Source organism: Somniosus microcephalus, chromosome 4 (genome assembly GCF_052327205.1).
Source record: "Somniosus microcephalus isolate GS21.2 chromosome 4, FLI_Smic_1.0, whole genome shotgun sequence".
Classification (NCBI taxonomy): Eukaryota; Metazoa; Chordata; class Chondrichthyes; order Squaliformes; family Somniosidae; genus Somniosus; species Somniosus microcephalus.
Window position 1 is genome coordinate 255,254,702 of NC_140990.1, and position 20,101 is coordinate 255,274,802.

A 20,101-nucleotide genomic window follows, 5' to 3' on the forward strand; every position below is an offset into this window, starting at 1 on the left:
GAAGCACAAAATTTTTTGAAAGATGTACAGTACATGCTGAAAGGCATAAGAAAAGATGTCTTGTTGAGACTTACTGCCTATCAGTGTTACTTGCTAACAGCGAAGGCAAAGTCCCAAGCCCTCTTACTCAAGGGCCACTCTCGGGAATGCTCCCACGCATTTGCACCATGGAGAGATGGGATGTGGATCTGATCCTGAGATTTAGCAAGCAATGACTTTCATCACATGACTGTGGGAAGTTTATAAGTGGAAGTCAAGTAAGCCCACACAAAAAGAGCAAAAAAAAGGTACTTCAAGACCAAAGTTCTACTAAAAAAAATTGTATAGCTTAATTAAGACTCCTTTCACTTGCAGGATGGATGGTGAATTGGTCCAACTTCAAGCAGCATTCCCTTGCAATAGGAAGAGTGGAAACAGCACTGAATCCTAGCTAGGCAGGCTGTGAATTGAAGTCCAGAAATACATGGAGCATCATGAAGTCTGCCAATGGCCACAGGAGGAGGAAGGTGGGCCAAAAGTAGCTCCCAAGCAGTATTATGAGAACCACTGCTATCTACTACTATGTCAAAATTACAGGAAACGTGTTAAGTGGTCACAAGATGGATATGGATGAGGAAGGCTATTCAAATCAATCCCAACTCATCTATCTAAAAGAACCCATAGTCTAATGTCCTACTATTCAGGTTTAATTTGAAATAGTCTTCCAAATTTCCCTTTTCTATACAATTTACTATCTTATCTACCTTTAGGAGGTCCCCTCTTGGTTCCCTTCTTTCAAGACTGAAATGTCCAAGTTTCTCCAATCTTGTGGGTCTTCTCTGTGCTCAGTTACCAGAACTGGACACAGCATTCAAAGTATGACCTGACCACACACTGTACAGTTTAAGCATACTTTCCTCCAATTCATAAGAACATAAGAAATAGGAGCAGGAGTAGGCCATTTGGCCCATCGAGACTGCTCCACCATTCAATAAGATCATGGCTGATTTTCTACCTCAACTCCACTTTCCTGCACTATCCCCATATCCCTTGATTCCCTTAATATCCAAAAATCTATCAATCTCTGACTTGAATACATTCAATGACTGAGCATCCACAGCCCTCTGGGTTAGAGAATTCTAAAGATTCACCACCCTCTGAAGAAATTTCTCCTCAGCTCAGGCTTAAATGGCCGACCCCTTATTCTGAAACTGCGACCCCTGGTTCTAGACTCCCCAGCCAGGGGAAACATCCTCCCTGCATCTTCCCTGTCAAGCCCTGTAAGAATTTTGTATGTTTCAATGAGATCACCTCTCATTCTTCTAAACTCTAGAGAATATAGGCCTAGTCTAATCAATCTCTCCTCATAGGACAAACCATCCTCCCCCCCATCCCAGGAATCAGTCTGGTGAACCTTCGTTGCACTGACTCTATGGCAAGTATACCCTTTCCTTAGGTAAGGAGACCAAAACTGTACACAATACTCCAGGTGTGGTCTCACCACTGCCCTATATAATTGCAGTAAGACATCTTTATTCTTATACTCAAATCCTCTTGTAATAAAGGCCAACATACCATTTGCTTTCTTAATTGCTTGCTGTACCTGCATGTTAACTTTCAGTGATTTGTGTACAAGGACACCCAGGTCCCTCGGAACACCAACATTTCCCAATCTCTCACCATTTAAAAAATACCCTGCTTTTCTATTTTTCCTACCAAAGTGTATAACTTCACATTTCTCCAGATTATATTCCATTTGCCATGTTCTTGCCCACTCACTAAGCCTGTCTATCTCCCTTGACGCCTCTTTGCATCCTCCTCACAACTTACATTTCCACCCAACTTTGTATCAGAAGCAAAATTGGATATATTACATTTGGTCCCCTCATCCAAATTATTGATATAGATTGTGAATAGCTGAGGCCCAAGCACTGATCCTTGTGGTACCCCACCAGTTACAGCCTGCCAACCCGAAAATGACTGTTTATTCCTACTCTCTGCTGACTGTCCGTTAACCAATCCTCAATCCATGCTAGTATATTACCCCCAATCCCATGAGCCCTAATTTTGTTTAATAACCTCTTGTGTGACACCTTATCGAATGCCTTCTGAAAAGCCAAATACACCACATCCACTGGTTACCCCTGATCTATTCTGCTAGTTACAACCTCAAAAAACTCTTAACAGATTCGTCAAACATGATTTCCCTTTCATAAATCAGTGTTGACTCTGCCCAATCCTATTATTATTTTTTAAGTGCCCTGTTACCACGTCCTTAATAATAGATTCTAGCATTTTCCCCACTACTGATGTCAGGCTAACTGGTCGGTAGTTCCCCGTTTTCTCGCTCCCTCCTTTCTTAAATAGTGGAGTTACATTTGCTACGTTCCAATCCGCGGAAACCATTCTAGAATCTATGGAATTTTGGAAAATGACAACCAATGCATTCACTATTTCTATAGCCACCTCTTTCAAAACCCTAGGATGTAGGCCATCAGGTCCAGGGGATTTATCAGCTTTCAGTCCCATTAATTTCTCCAGTACTATTTTTTTTTACTAATACTCATTCCTTTCAGTTTCTCATTCTCGCTAGACCCTTGGTTGTCCACTATTTCTGGGAAGTTTTTTGCGTCTTCCTCCGTGAAGACAGACACAAAGTATTTGTTTAATTTCTCTGCTATTTCCCATTATAATTTCTCTTGTCTCAGCCTGTAAGGGACCCACATTTACTTTTGCTAATCTCTTCCTTTTTACATACTTATAGAAGCTTTTACAGTCTGTTTTTATGTGCCTCACTAGTTTACTCTCATATTCTATTTTCCCTTTCTTTATCAATTTCATGGTCCTCCTTTGCTGAATTCTAAAATCCTCCCAAACCTCAGGCTTACTGCTCTTTTTGGCAACATTATAAGCCCCTTCCTTTGATTTAATACTACCTTTAACTTCTCTTGTTAGCCACGGTTGAATCACTTTTCCTGTGGGGTTTTTGTGCCTTAAAGTAATGTATATTTGTCGTAAATTATGTATTAATTCTTTAAATGCTAGCCATTGCTTCTCTACCGTCATACCTTTTAATGTAGTTTCCCAATCTACCTTAGCCAACTCGCCCCTCATACCTACAGTTTGCTTTGTTTAGATTTAAGACCCTAGTTTTGGAAATCACTTTCAAACTCGATATAAAATTCTATCGCATTATGGTCACTCTTCCCTAAAAGGCCCCTTTGCTACAAGGTTATTAATTATCCCTTTCTCATTGTACTATACTAGATCTAAAATAGCCTGTTCCCTAGTTGGTTCCTCAACATACTGATCTAGAAAACTATCTTGTATACATTCCATGAATTCATCCTCCACACCATTACTGCAAATTTGGTTTGCCCAGTCTATATGTAGATTAAAGGCCCCTTTGACTACTGTATTACCCTTGTTACATGCGCCTCTAATTTCCTGATTTATACTCTGCTCTACAACTACTGTTTGGGGTCTATAAACAACTCTGCCCCTTGCTGTTTTTTAGCTCCACCCAAACTGATTCTACTTCTTGATATTTGAAGCTAAGATCCTTTCTCTCGACTGTCTTTATCCCATCCTTTATCATGGCTACCCCTCCTCCTTTTCCATTTTGCCCATCTCTTCTAAAAGTTAAGTATCCTGGAATATTTAGTTCCCAACCTTGGCCACATTACAACCATGTCTCCGTTATGGCTATTAGATCACACCTATTAATTTCTATCTGCACTATTAATCATCTATTTTGTTGCAAATGCTTCACACATTCAGATATAGTACCTTTAGCTTTGACTTATTACTATTTTTCCCTGATGTCACCTTAGTCACTGAGGCCTTATTACCTTTGTTACTCTCTCTGTCCCTTCCTGACCCACTCTGCTTATTTTTACCCAAAGCTCTACTCTGCTCTAAAGCCTCGACATTTCTCTTGCTGCTTTTAAATGATGCACTGCAGCAACTCGCCAAAGCTTCTTTAGCAGCACCTCCCAAACCCATGACCTCTTCCACCTAGAAGGGCAAGGGTAGCAGGCGCATGGGAACGCCACCACCTCCAAGATCCACGCCAAGTCACACACCTTCCTGACTTAGAAGTATATCGCTGATCCCTCATCGTCGCTGGGTCAAAACCCTGGAACTCCCTACCTAACAGCACTTTGGGAGTACCTTCACCACACAGACTGCGGCGGCTCACCACCACCTTCTCAAGGGCAACTAGGGATGGGCAATAAATGCTGGCCTTGCCAGCGACGCCCACATCTCATAAGCGAATTTTAAAAAAATTACTCTTTCCTGAATCTTCCCACCCTCCCTTTATGAGTTTAAAGCCCTGTCTACTGCCCTAGTTATTCGGTTTGCCAGGACACTGGTACCGGCCCGGTTTAATTGGAGCCCGTCCCAATGGAACAGCTCCCTCTTTCCCCAGTACTGATGCCAGTGCCCGATGAACTGAAACCCCTTCCTCCCACACCACTCTTGGAGCCACAGATTTAAACCTCTAATCTGTTTGTCCCTATGCCAATTTGCGTGGCTCAGGTAACAATCCAGAGATTAGTACCTTTGAGGTTCTGCTTTTTAATTTGGATCCTAGCTCTTCAAACTCCCTCAGCAGAAACTCATTCCTAGTTCTACCTGTCGTTGGTTCTTACGTGGACCCCTCCCACTTCTTCCCCAGTTGCGAGGAGATATCCTTAACCCTGGCACTGAGCAGGCAACACAACCATTGGAACTCCCAGTCGTGGCTGCAGAGAACAGTATCTATCCCCCTGACTATACTGTCGCCTACCACTACCACATTCCTTTTTACTTCCCCTGCTTGACTGGCCTCCTGTACCACAGTACCGTGGTCAGTTTGCCCATCCTCCCTGCAGTCCTTGTTCTCATCCATACAGGCAGCAAGCACCTCGTACCTGTTGGACAAGGTGAAGGGCTGAGGCTCCGCCATCACTACATCCTGGGTCCCCATACCTTCCTGACTTGCAGTCACACCCCCCTGTCTCTGACCATTGACTATTTCAAAAGTACTGCTTAACCTAAGTTGTGTGACTGCCTCCTGGAACAAAGTGTCCAGGTAACTCTCCCCTTCCCTGATGCATCACAATGTCTGTAGCTCAGACTCCAGCTCAACAACTCTGAGCCGAAGTTCCTTGAGCTGCAGACACTTACTGCAGATGTGGTTGCTCAGGATCTCATTGATCTCCACCAACTCCCACATGCTGCAGTTATGACACACCACCTGCACTGCCATCTCTATCTAACCCTTAATTTATTTATATAATTTGTTACAATATTTATTCAAATGATTATTTTTTTACTGTTAAACTAAATTAACTAATTAAAACTAAAAATTAAGTTATTAATTCAATAAAGTTATGGTAATTAATACTCTCCCAGTTCTGAATTTAACCCACTTACCTAACCTAGATAGCAAAAGAGCTGTACTACTCACCAACCAACCACCTACCTGCTATCCTGTGACGTCACTCCTTGTTTTTTTAAGCCGCTGCTCCTGCTCAGGCCCCCGCTGTGTCCTGGGCCTTCTCCGGTGCTCTGTTTAAGCCGCCGCTCCCGCTGCCTCTGCTCCCGCTCAGGTCCTCGCTGTGTCCTGGGCCTTCTCCGGTGCTCTGTTTAAGCCGCCACTCCTACTGCCTCCGCTCCTGCTTTGGCTATATAGTTTAACATTCTATTTGTTCTGCTAGTTGCAGCTTTGTTGTGATTGGCTATGTTAAGCAGAGTCTACCAATACCACTAAATCTTTCTCAACATCACTCTTAGCTATTTTCACACCATTCTAAGGAGTACTTGTGTCATCCTTTGTTTCTTCCTATGTCCATACATTTGTCATTTCATTCATCTGCTACCAGACTCTGAGGTGGCAGGAGGAGGGGAGCATTGACAAGTTTGGTCAACATCCCTCTGACTTTGTATCACTGGCCAATTTGACCAATATGCACCGAGGCTCTGAATCCAAATCATTAATGGTTTTAAAATAAAAGCTAAAACTGGTTAGAGATGCAGTAAAATTAGGCAATTTAAAAAATAAGCACCTCATATGCTAAGTTCTGAAGTACTTGCATCATTTGTGAATTTTACCAGGATGCAGCCCATTACTAGTCGTCTCATTTTATAACCTAATATTGTCATAAATTATTCAATAATTAAGCATGCGCATTTTATGTTTTGCCTTTACCAAGGAGTCCTCCAATTATTATTCAACATTTACCTAAGATAGCCAAGTTGCACAATTTTTCTATAATATAAAATTACAAAAAATGCACCCAAATTCAAGTTAACTGAGGGTTAAAACAACTGGCACAGCAAACATTTAATCTGAATAGAATCATAGAATAGTACAGCACAGAAGGAGGCCATTCGACCCATTTAGCCTATGCCAGCTCTTTCGAAGAGCAATCCAGTTAGTCCCACTTCCCCCCACACTTTTCCCATATCCCTGCAATTTTTTCCCCTTCAACTACTTATCCAATTCCATTTTGAAGGCTACTGTTGAATCTGCCTCCACCACCCTTTCAGGCAGTGCATTCCAGATCCTAACCACACGCTGCGTAAAAATGTTTTTTCCTCATGTCACCTTTGGTTCTTCTGCCAATCACCTTAAATCTGTCCCCTCTGGTTCTCGACCCTTCCACCAATGGGAACAGTTTCTCTCTATCTACTCTGTCTGGACCCCTCATGATTTTGAACACCTCTATCAAATCTCCTCTCAACCTTCTCTGCTCTAAGGAGAACAACCCCAGCTTCTCCATTCTATCCACATAACTGCAGTCCCTCATCCCTTGAACCATTCTTGTAAATCTTTTCTGCACCCTCTCGAAGGCCTTCACATCCTTCCTAAAGTGTGGTGCCCAGAATTGGACACAATACTCCAGTTGAGGCCGAACCAGTGTTTTATAAAAGGTTCATTATAACTTCCTTGCTTTTGTACTCTATGCCTCTGATTTTGTTAAAACTTCCTGTGATGATTCATAAATAAACTGTAGTTCTGACCTGCATCCTAGGACAAAAATAATGAGGGGCACTAAATTAGTAATTTTGCAAATGCAGTTATGGAATACATTGTTTATAAACAACATAAATCACCCATATGGCTTTGATTCCTAAAATTACAACCAATTCAGTCCAAAAGACACAAACTCAAAGAAAAATGTAGTACCAATAAAAGGGTTTCCTGATGTGGGACTTGAGATAAACACCATTTCCAGGAAACTCTTTTTTATCCGGCACCAATGGGACCGGCGTGGTGCCGGTTTATCAAAAAGTCCGGATTACAGAGAGGTATAGTAAAAGGTACGAGAGCTCCGTACACAGCAACAAATCCAGGCATCCCTGTTGTTAAGCAACAGGTGCAGGAACCCCAGCCACAGACCAAGCGTCCCTGTTGCTTAGCAACAAGTGCAGGAACCCTGTTTACACAGCCACAGATCCAGATACGGCCACTAATATGAAGTAAAACTTACCTGAACCTACTCCTGAACTTTGCCGGTTAACAGAGATTTCCGGTTATTTAGGTGCCAGTAAATCGAGAGTTTCCTGTATTTGTTGAACGACATTTATCCAAATGTCAACATGGAACATTTGAGATTTCAATATAAATTTCCTTCAGGTTTGCAGAAGTGCTGAACAGATACATTAAATAATGCAGCACACAAATACTGTGTCAGTTAAATGAACACTTTCAGATACCCAATTTCTTTTGCCATTAATTCAATGTTAAATGGGCACATTAATTTAAGCACAGACCAGGTATGTGCACAGATTCTCAACTTCTGACAGCCATTCAGTAAGTGCACACATTTTTTCTTATGCAGCTCATTGTCCCAAGCAGAATACCTCACGTAAGAACAAAGGAATAGGAGCAAGTCATTCAGCCCCTCGAGCCAGTTCTGCCAGTCAATTGGATCATGGTGATCCATACCTCAACTCCATTTGCCCAACCGTTGCTCTATATCCCTTGATAAACTCACCTAACAAAAATGCATCAATCTCAGTCTTGAAAATTTCAACTGACCCAGCATCCATACCTTTTAACTCAATTATCACAGTTAATCACTGACCTTAGAAGTTGATAAAACTGAATGACACCTCGGGTAAGAATATTGATTTTCTTATTTTGAATTTAAAATGTCTTGAGACAATTGAAACCAGCAAGACAATGTAGTAATCACTGAACAGACTACCAAGTTCCAAAAAATAGACTGCCACTCATCATAGAAACTTACAGTACAGAGGTCGTCATTCAGCCAGTCGTGCTTGTGTTGGCTCTTTGAAAGAGCAGCCGTGCCACACTCCTGCTTTTTAGAATCATAGAAATTTACTGCACAGGAGGCCATTCGGCCCATTTTGTCTGTGCTGGCCAAAAAAGAGCTATTCAGCCTAATCCCACTTTCCAGCTCTTCGTCCGTAGCCTTGTAGGTTACGGTACTTCAAGTGCATATCCAATTACTTTTTAAATGTAATGAGGGTTTCTGCCTCTATCACCCTTTCAGGCAGTGAGTTCCAGATCCCCCATCACCCTCTGGGTGAAAAAAGTTCTCAACTCCCCTTTAAATCTATGCCCCCCTGGTTATTGACCTCTCTGCTAAGGGAAATAGGTCCATCCTATCCACTCTATCTGGGCCCCATATAATTTTATACACCTCAATTAAGTCTCCCCTCGGCCTCCTCTGTTTCAAAGAAAACAACCCCAGCCTATCCAATCTTTCCTCATAGCTAAAATTCTCCAGTCCTGGCAACATCCTCGAAAACCTCCTCTGTACCCTCTCTAGTGCAATCACATCTTTCCTGTAATGTGATGACCAGAACTGTATGCAGTACTCCAGCTGTGGCTGAACTAGTGTTTTATGCAGTTCAAGCATAAACTCCCTGCTCTTATATTCTATGCCTCGGGTAATAAAGGAAAGTATCCCGTATGCCTTCTTAACCACCTTATCTACCTGTCCTGCTACCTTCAGGGATCTGTGGACATGCACTCCAAGGTCTCTGTTCCTCTACACTTCTCAGTATCCTACCACTTATTGTGTATTCCCTTGTCTTGTTAGCCCTCCCACTTCTCCGGTTGAATTCCATTTGCCACTTTAATGCCCACCTGACCAGTCCATTGATATCTTCCTGCAGTCTACAGCTTTCTTACATACGAATTAGGAGCAGGAGTAGGCCACTCGGCCCTTCGAGCCTGCTCCGCCATTCAATAAGATCATTCATGGCTGATCCGATTACTCCACATTCCTGTCTACCCCCAATAACTTTTCACCCCCTCGCTTACCAAGAATCTATCTACCTCTGCCTTAAAAATATTCAAAGACTCTGCTTCTGCCGCCCTCTGAAGAAGAGTTCCAAAGACTCACGACCCTCTGAGAAAAAAATTCTCCTTATCTCTGTCTTAAATGGGCGACCCCTTATTTTTAAACAGTGACCCCTAGTTCTAGATTCTCCCACAAGAGGAAACATCCTCTCCACATCCACCCTGTCCAGACCCCTCAGGATCTTATATGTTTCAATCAAGTCACCGCTTACTCTTCTAAACTCCAGCGGATACAAGCCTAGCCTGTCCAATCTTTCCTCATAAGACAACCCGCCCATTCCAGGTATTAGTCTAGTAAACCTTCTCTGAACTGCTTCCAACGCATTTACATCCTTCCTTAGGAGACCAATACTGTACACAGTACTCCAGATGTGGTCTCACCAATGCCGTGTAACTGAAGCATAACCTCCCTACTTTTGTATCCAATTCCCCTCGCAATAAACGATAACATTCTATTAGCTTTCCTAATTACTTGCTGTGCCTGCATAGTAACCTTTTGCGATTCATGCACTAGGACACCCAGATCCCTCTGCATCTCTGACCATTTAGATAATATGCTTCTTCTTTATTCTTCCTGCCAAAATGGACAATTTCATATTTTCCCACATTATACTCCATTTGCCAGTTCTTTGCCTACTCACTTAACCTATCTATATCCCTTTGTAGCCTCATGTCCTCTTCACAATTTACTTTCCTACCTATCTTTGTGTCATCAGCAAATTTAGCAACCATACCTTCGGTCCCTTCATCCAAGTCATTTATATAAATTGTAAAAAGTTGAGGCCCCAGCACTGATCCCTGTGGCACACCACTCGTTACATCTTGCCAATCAGAAAATGACCCATTTATTCCTACGCTCCGTTTCCTGTTAGCTAGCCAATTTTCTATCCATGCTAATATGTTACCCCCTACACCATGAGCTTTTATTTTCCGCAATAGCCTTTGATGTGGTACCTTATCAAATGCCTTCTGGAAATCTAAGTACAGTACATCCACCGGTTCCCCTTTATCCACAGCACATTACTTCCTCAAAGAACTCCAATAAATTGGTTAAACATGATTTCCCTTGCACAAAACCATGTTGACTCTGCCCGATTACTTTGAACTTTTCTAAGCGCCCTGCTATAACGTCTTTAATAATAGCTTCTAACATCTTCCCCATGACAGATGTTAAGCTAACTGGCCTGTAGTTTCCTGCTTTCTGTCTCCCTCCCTTTTTGAATAAAGGAGTTACATTCGCTATTTTCCAATCTAATGGAACATTCCCCGATTCAACCACACGGCCAATTTTTGTAACATCTGCAAACTTCTTAATCATGCCCCCTACATTGAAGTTTAAATCATCGATATATACCACAAAAATCAAGGGACCTAGTACTGAGCCCTGCGGAACCCCACTGGAAACAGCCTTCCAGTCACAAAAACATCCATTGACCATTACCCTTTGCTTCCTGCCACTGAGTCAATTTTGGATCCAACTTGCCACTTTCCCTTGGATCCCACAGGCTTTTACTTTTCTGACCAGTCTGCCATGTGGGATCTTGTCAAAAGTCTTGCTAAAAATCCTCGTAGACTACATCAAACGTGCTACCCTCATCGACCTTCCTCGTTACCGCCTCAAAAAATTCAATCAAATTAGTCAGACACGACCTTCCCTTAACAAATCCATGCTGACTGTCCTTGTTTAATCCCTGCCTTTCTAAATGACGATTAATACCATCCCTCAGAATTTTTCCAATAATTTGCCCACCACTGAGGTTATGCCGACTGGCCTGTAATTACTCAGCCTATCCCTTTCTCCCTTTTAAAACAATGGTACAATGTTAGCAGTCCTCCAGCACCACACCTGTAGCCAGAGAGGATTGGAAAATGATGGTCAGAGCCTCCATTATTTCCTCCCTTGCTTCTCTTAACAGCCTGGGATATATTTCATCCGGGCCTGTCGATTTATCTACTTTCAAAGATGCTAAACCCCTTAATACTTGATGTTTATCTCATCTAATATTTCACATTCCTCCTCCTGAACTACAATGTCTGCATCGTCCCTCTCTTTTGTGAAGACAGACGCAAAGTATTTATTAAGAACCATACCCACTTCTTCCGCCTCCACACACAGGTTACCTTTTTGGTCTCTAGTAGGTCCTACTCTTTCTTTAGTTATCCTCTTGCTCTTTATGTATTTATAAAACATCTTTGGGTTCTCCTTGATGTTACTTGCCAATATTTTTTCATGCCCTCTTTGCTTTCCTAATTTCCTTTTTAATTTCACCCCTGCACTTTCTATACTCCTCTAGGCTTTCTGCTGTATGGACCTCTCGGCATCTGTATGGAGCTCTCGGCATCTGTATTTTTGTCTGTAACCCTGTAAGTTTTGCATCCTCAAGTACCCGTCCAACTTCCTATGGGGTCAATTTCCACCAGCTTTCCAGATCCCGACAACTCTGAATTTTTTTTCTCATCTCCCCTCTAGATCTTTTACCATTGATTTTAAAACTATGACCTCTGGTTATTGAACCACTCACCAGAAGGAATAGTTTTTCTCTATTTACTCTTATCAAAACCTCATCATCTTGAAAACCTCTATTAGGTCACCTCTTAACCTTCTCTGTTCCAAGGAGAATAGTCCTAGCTTTTCCAACCTGTCCTCATAAATGAAGTCCCTCATCACTAGTAACTTCCTGGTAAACCTTCTCTGTACCCTTTCTAAGGCCTCTACATCTTTCCTTAAGTGTGGTGCCCAGAATTATCCACAATAATCCACATGAGGTCTAACCAATGATTTATAAAGTTCCAGCATGATCTCTTTGCTTTTATATTCTATGGCTCTATTTAGAAACCCAAATAACCCATATGCTTTTTTAACCACCTTATCTGCCTCCTTTTAGGATTTGTGTATATGGACACCAAGGTCTCTCTGCTCATCTAAACATTTCAAAATGATGCCAGATCATAAAATTTGTAAACCATCTTTGTAGTCTCAGTATGCTGCTATTTACCAAATGGAAGGAATTGCTGTATATCATTTTAAAAAGCTGTAGATCATCTAAAAAAAAGCTGGTTAGTTGAGCACATTGTTGACTAGCACCAGCTGGTACATTCAAAAACATCTGAACTTTAACATGCTCTTGTTTAGCATTCTGAAAATTTAAAGTGTCAGGTGAACAACGCACACTACATGTACAGTAATCAGCAGGTGATACACTGAACAATGCATTCTGATGACCAGCACTTCAGAAGCACTCTTGTTTAAAATGCTGGTAGTGCAGGGACCTTTCTATCCACGTTGAGACTTGAATGGTAAAGATTCTCAAAATTGTTTCTCTAGTCACCTCACTGGTCTAAACCATTGGTGCTCAAGACATACCCCACAAACTCCTATTATCTGGGCCTCAAAGTCCTAAGCTGATTATTTTCTATTTGCATGACCTGTCTGTAAAATAAAGTAGTTTAATGATTCTCACCTGGCCTAGTTTCCCTGAACCAGGGTCTTTCAGTAGTTTCGCGCCCATCTCCCTTCATGCCCTCTTCAAGGTCATCTTGTCCACGAGACCCACCACCTGGCTCCCTTGACCCACAAAACTACTGACTACCCAAATTCTCTTCCTGGTCCTCATGCTAGCTGATATTGTAAATAGTACCCTCTCCCCAGGTACTGTACCCATGCCCTTTTAAAACTGCAGTATCACCCACTCCTCAAAAATACCCACCCTTAACCCCTCTGTCCTTGCAAACTACCACTCCATCTTCAACCTCTCCAAAGTCCGCGAACAGGTTGTGCCTCCCAAATCTGTACCCATCTTTCCCACAATTCTATGTTTGAATCTCTCCAATCAGGTTTCCCACCCACACCATAGCACTGAAGTGGACCTAATCAAAGTCACAAATGACATTTTGGAATCAAGAAAGATAAATTGGAGTATTTTCAAAATGGTGAGAAACTACAAACTGTAGGAGGTGCAGAGATTTGGGAGTCCAAGTTCACAAATCATTTAAAGTTAGAAGACAGGTACAAAAAACATCAAAATGGCTATTGGAATGTTGGCCTGTATCACAAAGGGGAGGAAGTTATGCTTCAGCTGTATACAGCTTTGTTCAGACCGCACCTCAGAAAGGATATATTGGCATTGGAGGGGGTGCAGCACAGGTTCACCAGAATGATACCGGGGCTTAGAGGCTAAAATTATGAGGACAGATTGCATAAACTTGGCTTGTATTCCCTGGAGAATAGAAGATTGAGGGGTGATCCGATACTGGTTCAAAGCATTTCACAGAGGAGTAATTAAAAAATTAACAAGCTGGAGAAGTTATTTGGAAGGGCGACAAAAATCTTAGGCATTGAGCTGAGTTTTAAGGAGGGTCTTAAAGGTCAATATGGGGTGGAGAGGCAGAGAGGTTTAGGGAGGGAATACCAGAGCATGGTGTCTAGATGCAAGAAGCGGAGAATTTGGGGGTTGGGAATTGTAGAGCTGGAGGAGGTTACAGAGAAAGTGAGGGGTGAGGCACTGAAGGGATGAAGGATGAGCGACTGCTGCCAATGACAAAGCATGCACAGTTCCAGTGGGGTTTTTTTGGTTGTTTTTGCCAGACTTCCCACAGACTGGTGAGAAAAGTGAGGGGTGGAAATTTCAGGTATTGTGAGGTCTGTAATGTGACTTGAAAATGATATTAGGATGTTGTCAGCTTCTGAGAGTTTTCTTGTAATCTCGCGGAGTGTACTTATCGCTATCAGGTCCTCTGTCCGTTGTGGTTTGAACATGCAGCTGGTGAACAAAATGCAGGCGCAGGATGTTAGGATTTAATCGGCTGGGAAAGGTTAATTGAGAAAGAGAGTAGACACACCGCGGAGAGATAGATCGAGGAGCACTAGACAAAGAAACTGGGGAGGAAAACGAGAGGGAGGGCAGAGAAGGAATGTGAGAAGAGAGAGAGTGGCAGCGGTGTGATTAATTCATCAGAATGAACTGCTAAAACTTCCAGTACAACTTAGAGGAAATGTGACTTGAAGGTGATATTAGGATGTTGTCAGATTGTGAGAGTTTTATATTCGCTATCAGCTCCTCTGTCTTTTGTGGTGAACGTTACATTTTCAAATTTGGGACCTGACATTTACGCGCATCCGGTTCATTGGCAGCAGTCACTCCATAATTTAAAATTTAAGACGACGGGGCACTAGTAGTCAGTGATGACGGGGGGTGGGGGCGAAATGGGGGAGCGTGATTTAGTGTGGGAGAGGATATGGGGAGTAACATTTTGTGAAGGATGGAAGGCCAGCTAGGAGAGCACTGGAATAGTCAAGTCTGGAAATGACAAGGGCATGGGTGATGGTTCAAGCAGCAAATGAGCTGAGGTAGGGACAGTGAGGGGTAATGTTACAGGGCTGGAAGCAAGTGGGTTTTAAGGTGGAAAGGACATGGGACAGGACAGGATTCTGAAGTTGCAAACAGTCTAGTTCAGTTGGCTAAGGTAGATTGGGAAACTACATTAAAAGGTATGATGGTAGACAAGCAATGGCTAGCATTTAAAGAATTAATATATAATTTACAACATATATACATTCCTTTAAGGCACAAAAATCCCACAGGAAAAGTGGCCCAACCATGGCTAACAAGGAAAGTTAAAGATAATATTAAATCAAAGGAAGAGGCTTATAATGTTGCCAAAAAGAGCAGTAAGCCTGAGGAGTGGGAAGATTTTAGAATTCAGCAAAGGAGGACCAAGAAATTGATAAAGGGAAAATAGAATGAGAGTAAACTAGCGAGAGACATAAAAACAGACTGTAAAAGCTTCCATAGGTATGTAATAAGGAAAAGATTAGCAAAAGTAAATGTGGGTCACTTACAGGCTGAGACAGGAGAAATTATAATGGGGAATAAGGAAATGGCAGAGAAACTAAACAAATACTTTGTGTCGTCTTCATGGAAGAAGACGCAAAAAACCTCCCGGAAATAGTGGAGAAGCAAGGGTCTAGCGAGAATGAGGAACTGAAAGGAATGAGTATTAGTAAAAAAAAAGTACTGGAGAAATTAATGGGACTGAAAGCCGATAAATCCCTTGGACCGGATGGCCTACATCCTAGGGTTTTGAAAGAGGTGGCTAGAGAAAGTGAATGCGTTGGTTGTCCTCTTCCAAAATTCCATAGATTCTAGAACGGTTTCCGCGGATTGAAAGGTAGCAAATGTAACCCCAGTTATAAGAAAGGAGGGAAGAGAGAAAACAGGGAACTACAGACCAGTTAGCCTGACATCAGTAGTGGGGAAAATGCTAGAATCTATTATTAAGGATGTGGTAACAGGGCACTTAGAAAATAATAATAGGATTGGGCAGAGTCAACACAGATTTATGAAAGGGAAATCATGTTTGGCGAATCTGTTATGTGTTTTTTGAGGTTGTAACTAGCAGAATAGATCAGGGGGAACCAGTGGATGTCGTGTATTTGGATTTTCAGAAGGCATTCGATAAGGTGTCACACAAGAGGTTATTAAACAAAATTAGGGCTCATGGGATTGGGGGTAATATACTAGCATGGATTGAGGATTGGTTAACAGACAGAAAACAGAAAGTAGGAATAAATGTCATTTTTGGGTTGGCAGGCTGTAACTAGTGGGGTCTCTCTCTCTTACTGCAAGGATCAGTGCTTGGGCCTCAGCTATTCACAATCTACATCAATGATTGGGATGAGGGGACCAAATGTAATATATCCACGTTTGCTGATGATACAAAGCTGGGTGGGAATGTAAGTTGTGAGGAGGATGCAAAGAGGCTTCAAGGGGATATAGATAGGCTAAGTGAGTGGGCAAGAACATGGCAAATGGAATATAATGTGAAGAAATGTGAAGTTATCCACTTGGTAGGAAAAATAGAAAAGCAGAGTATTTTTTAAATGGTGAGAGATTGGGAAATGTTGGTGTTCAGAGGGACCTGGGTGTCCTTGTACACAAATCACTGAAAGTTAACATGCAGGTACAGCAAGCAATTAAGGAAGTAAATGGTATGTTGGCCTTTATTACAAGAGGAGTTGAGTACAAGAGTAAAGATGTCTTATTGCAATTATACAGGAAACTTTCGTTTAACCGGAGGTTAAATGTCCGGAAAGCTCTATCTACTGGCAAAATTCAGGAGCCGTTTCCTGTAAGTTTTTTTTTACTTCTCGTTGCTTTTTTTTTTCCAGTCAGGCTCTGCAAGGTCTAGCTGAAGCTGTTGCTTAGCTAGAGACGCTTTTAAGCTGCGGCCGACTGTTTTGAAGCTGTTGCTAAGCAACAGGGTTTGTTGATTCACACGGAGCTCAAAAGCTCTATGTTTTAACATTAGCGCTGGTTTCTACGGCGGTTTTGATGGTACGGCACCAGCTCGGTCCCGTCAGTGCCGGATACCAGAAAGTTTCCTGTTCGGGCCATGGTGAGACCACACCTGGAGTATTGTGTACAGTTTTGGTCTCCTTACCTAAGGAAGGATATACTTGCCATACAGCCAGTGCAACGAAGGTTCACCAGACTGATTCCTGGGATGGGGCGGGGGGTGGGGGGGGGGGGGGAAAGAGGATGGTTTGTCCTACGAGGAGAGATTGAGTAGACTAGGCCTATATTCTCTACAGTTTAGAAGAATGAGAGGTGATCTCATTGAAACATACAAAATTCTTACAGGGCTTGACAGGGTGGATGCAGGGAGGATGTTTTCCCTGGCTTGGGAGTCTAGATAAGGGGTCGGCTATTTAGGACTGAGATGAGGAGAAATTTTTTCACTTAGAGGGTGGTGAATCTTTGGAATTCTCTACCCAAGTGGGCTGTAGAGGCTCAGTCGTTGAGTATATTCAAGTCAGAGATCGATAGATTTTTGGATATTAAGTGAATCAAGGGATATGGGGATAGTGCAGGAAAGTGGAGTTGATGTAGAAGATCAGCCATGATTTTATTGAATGGCGGAGCAGGCTCGAGGGGCCAAATGGCCTACTCCTGCTCCTATTTCTTATGTTCTGCCTGCGACAATGGCTGGGAGGGAGTGCAAGGGGAGAGCGAGAGATCTGGGGGTGTTTGTACATAAATCTTAGAAGGTGGCAGGACAGGTTAACAAAGCAGTTAATAAAGCATATGGGACCCTGGGCTTTATAAATAGAGGCATAGTGTACAAAAGCCCAGAAGTTATGCTAAACCTTTATAAAACACTAGTTCGGCCCTAGCTGGATTATTGTGTCCAACTCTGGGCAGCACACTCTAGAAGGACGTGAAGGCTTTGGAGAGGGTACAGAAGAGATTTACTAGAATGGTTGTTTTCCTTAAAAGCAGGGAAGGCTATGAGGAGATTTGTTAGAGGTGTTTAAAATCATGAAGGGTTTAGATTGAGTAAATAAAGAGAAACCGTTTCCAATGGTTGAAGAGTCGATAACGAGAGGGCACAGATATGAGGTGATAGGCAAAAGAACCAGAGGCCACACAAGGAAAAACTTTTTTTTACGCAACGAGTGGTTAGGATTTGGAATGAACTGCTCGATAGGGTGGTGGATACAGATTCAATAGTAGCCTTCAAAAGGGAATTGGATAAATACTTGAAGGATAAAAAATTGCAGGGATATGGGGAAAGAATTTGGGGGGGGGGGGGGACTGGTAAAGTGGAACTAACTGGATTGTTCTTCGAAAGAACAGACATAGACTCAAAGGGCCGAATGGATTCCTTCTGTGCTGTACTATTCTATGATTCTAAATAGCATCAGGGGCAAGGGTACAGAGCTTGTGATGGGGGCAGAAAATGATAGCTTCAGTCTTCCCAATGTTTAATTGGAGGAAATTGTGACTCATCTGTCAATTCCAGACAAGTAGACCAGCAACACAGAGAAAGTGGAGAGATAAAGTTGGGTGTCGTCAACATACATGGAAGTTGCCCTCATATTTGTGGATGATGTTGCCAAGGGGTAGAATGCAGATAAGGAACAGGAGAGGACCAAGGATAGATTCTTGGGGGACTCTGGAGTTATGGTGCAGGTGCAGGAAGATAAGCCATTGCTGGAGATGCTCAAGCTACAATCACATAGGGAGGAGTGGAACCAAGCAAGAACCGTCCCACTGAGCTGGTCAATGGAGGAGAATGGTTGGCGGAGGGTGTTGTGGTTGACCGTGTCAAAGGCTGTAGAGAGGTCAAGGAGGGATAATGCACCATGGTCATCGTCAAAGAGGATGTCATTTGTACTTTGGTTAGCCCTATTTCAGTGCTCTGTGAGGGGGGGAAATCTGATGAGAGATTTATACAGGCAGTAGTAGGACAGATGGGCATAGATTTGGGAGTTGACAACATCTTTAAGGACTTGAGAGGAAGGGAGGTTCAAGATGTATTGGTAGTTTGCAAGGAAACAGGTAGGAGGTTGTTTTTTTTTTTTGTTTTTTTAAATAAAGGAGGGTGAGGAGGGGGACCATACCCAAGGAGGGAATCATTCACATAGTCAGATAGCATGGGGACCAGGAAGGAAAGTTGAGTGTTCAGCAGTTTAGTGGGAATGGGGTCAAGGGAGCAGGAGGTGGTCTCGTGGACAAAATGAGCTCGGAGATGGCATGAGGGGAGATGGGACAGAAATGCAGAGAAGGATGTGAGTTCAGGTATGGGGCACAGGAGAAGGGGGAAAGCAGCTGAACAGATAGTGTCAATCTTGGTGACAAAGTGTCAATCTTGGTGACAAAGGAGTCCATGAGCTCCTTGCACTTGTTGGAGGTGGGGGTGGAGGGGGATGGGGAGAGGGGTTTAAGGAGATGGCTGGTAGTGCAGAAAATAAGCCAGGGGTTTTCTTTGCTACCCAGGATGATCCTGAAGTAGTGTGCAGTTTTGGCAGAGAAGCGTTCAACTCGATCACACTTGATGTGGTTCAGCCAAATCTGTTATGGATGACTAAACTAGTGGTGTGCCAGATATGCTCAAGTCTGCGGCCCTTGGACTTGTGGGAACGCAGATAGGGGCCATACCAGGGATAGAATAACATTTTTGTTGGGAGACAACAGCATCAAAGGTGGAGGTTGGGAAGTGGTTGAGCAAATTGACAGCTGTAGGGGTACTGTGGCGAATGGAGGGAGTTTCAAAGTATAGCAAGTCACTTGGTGAATTGGGGGGGGGGGGGGGGGGGGTTATTTATTTTTCCAGGGATAGACACAGAAGGAAGTGGAGTTGGGAGTAGGTAGACTTGGGCAAAGTGGGATATAAGGAAATGATCGGAGATTACCTTGTCAGTGACCAAGGCAATGGGAGTAGAGGGTTCATGGGAGATGGCAAGTTTGAGGGGATGGTTATTAATGAGTTTACATGGAGGCAAAGGTTTATGGAAGACTGGAGGACAATGACTTCAAAGAGAAGAGGGCAAGAGTGGCTGAGATGGTATTTGAAATCAGAGTCGTCGTTGTCAGTGCAGAGGCTGAAGGAAGAAAGGAGGGATGATATCTCTGTGATAAATAGTTATGGTTAAAGACCAAGAGAGAGCCATTCTATTATTTGGCTAGCTTAAATGTTACTGATGAATCGGGGAAAACTGTGCATAGTGCACATGCCCAGACTGCCCTTCAACTAAGAGTCTTGGCAGACCAGGATTTTAGTAAAGACTGAGGCCTCCAAGTAAAATCTTTACTGAAGGTTTCAAAAGACACTGAAGAATTCAGTGGATAAATTTACTCACACTTTTGTGAAATAGGTCATTTTCAAATTTATTTTGTTTAAATCCTTATTTTGGACATTAGAAATTTAAATTAGTATGGAAAACAAAGGCACATGAAAACATTTTCAGAAAGTATTTTAAGCAATTTGTGTGAACTCACTTCCCAGATTACACAA

The 20,101-nt window shown here is 42.6% G+C and overlaps 1 protein-coding gene across 8 annotated transcripts in view; it reads right to left on the reverse strand.

Annotated features, from left to right (window-relative positions):
- The window catches only part of tlk1a (tousled-like kinase 1a), a 267,230-nt gene that overhangs the window by 21,165 nt on the left and 225,964 nt on the right, over window positions 1–20,101 (reverse strand). The gene's annotated exons all lie outside the window — the stretch shown is intronic.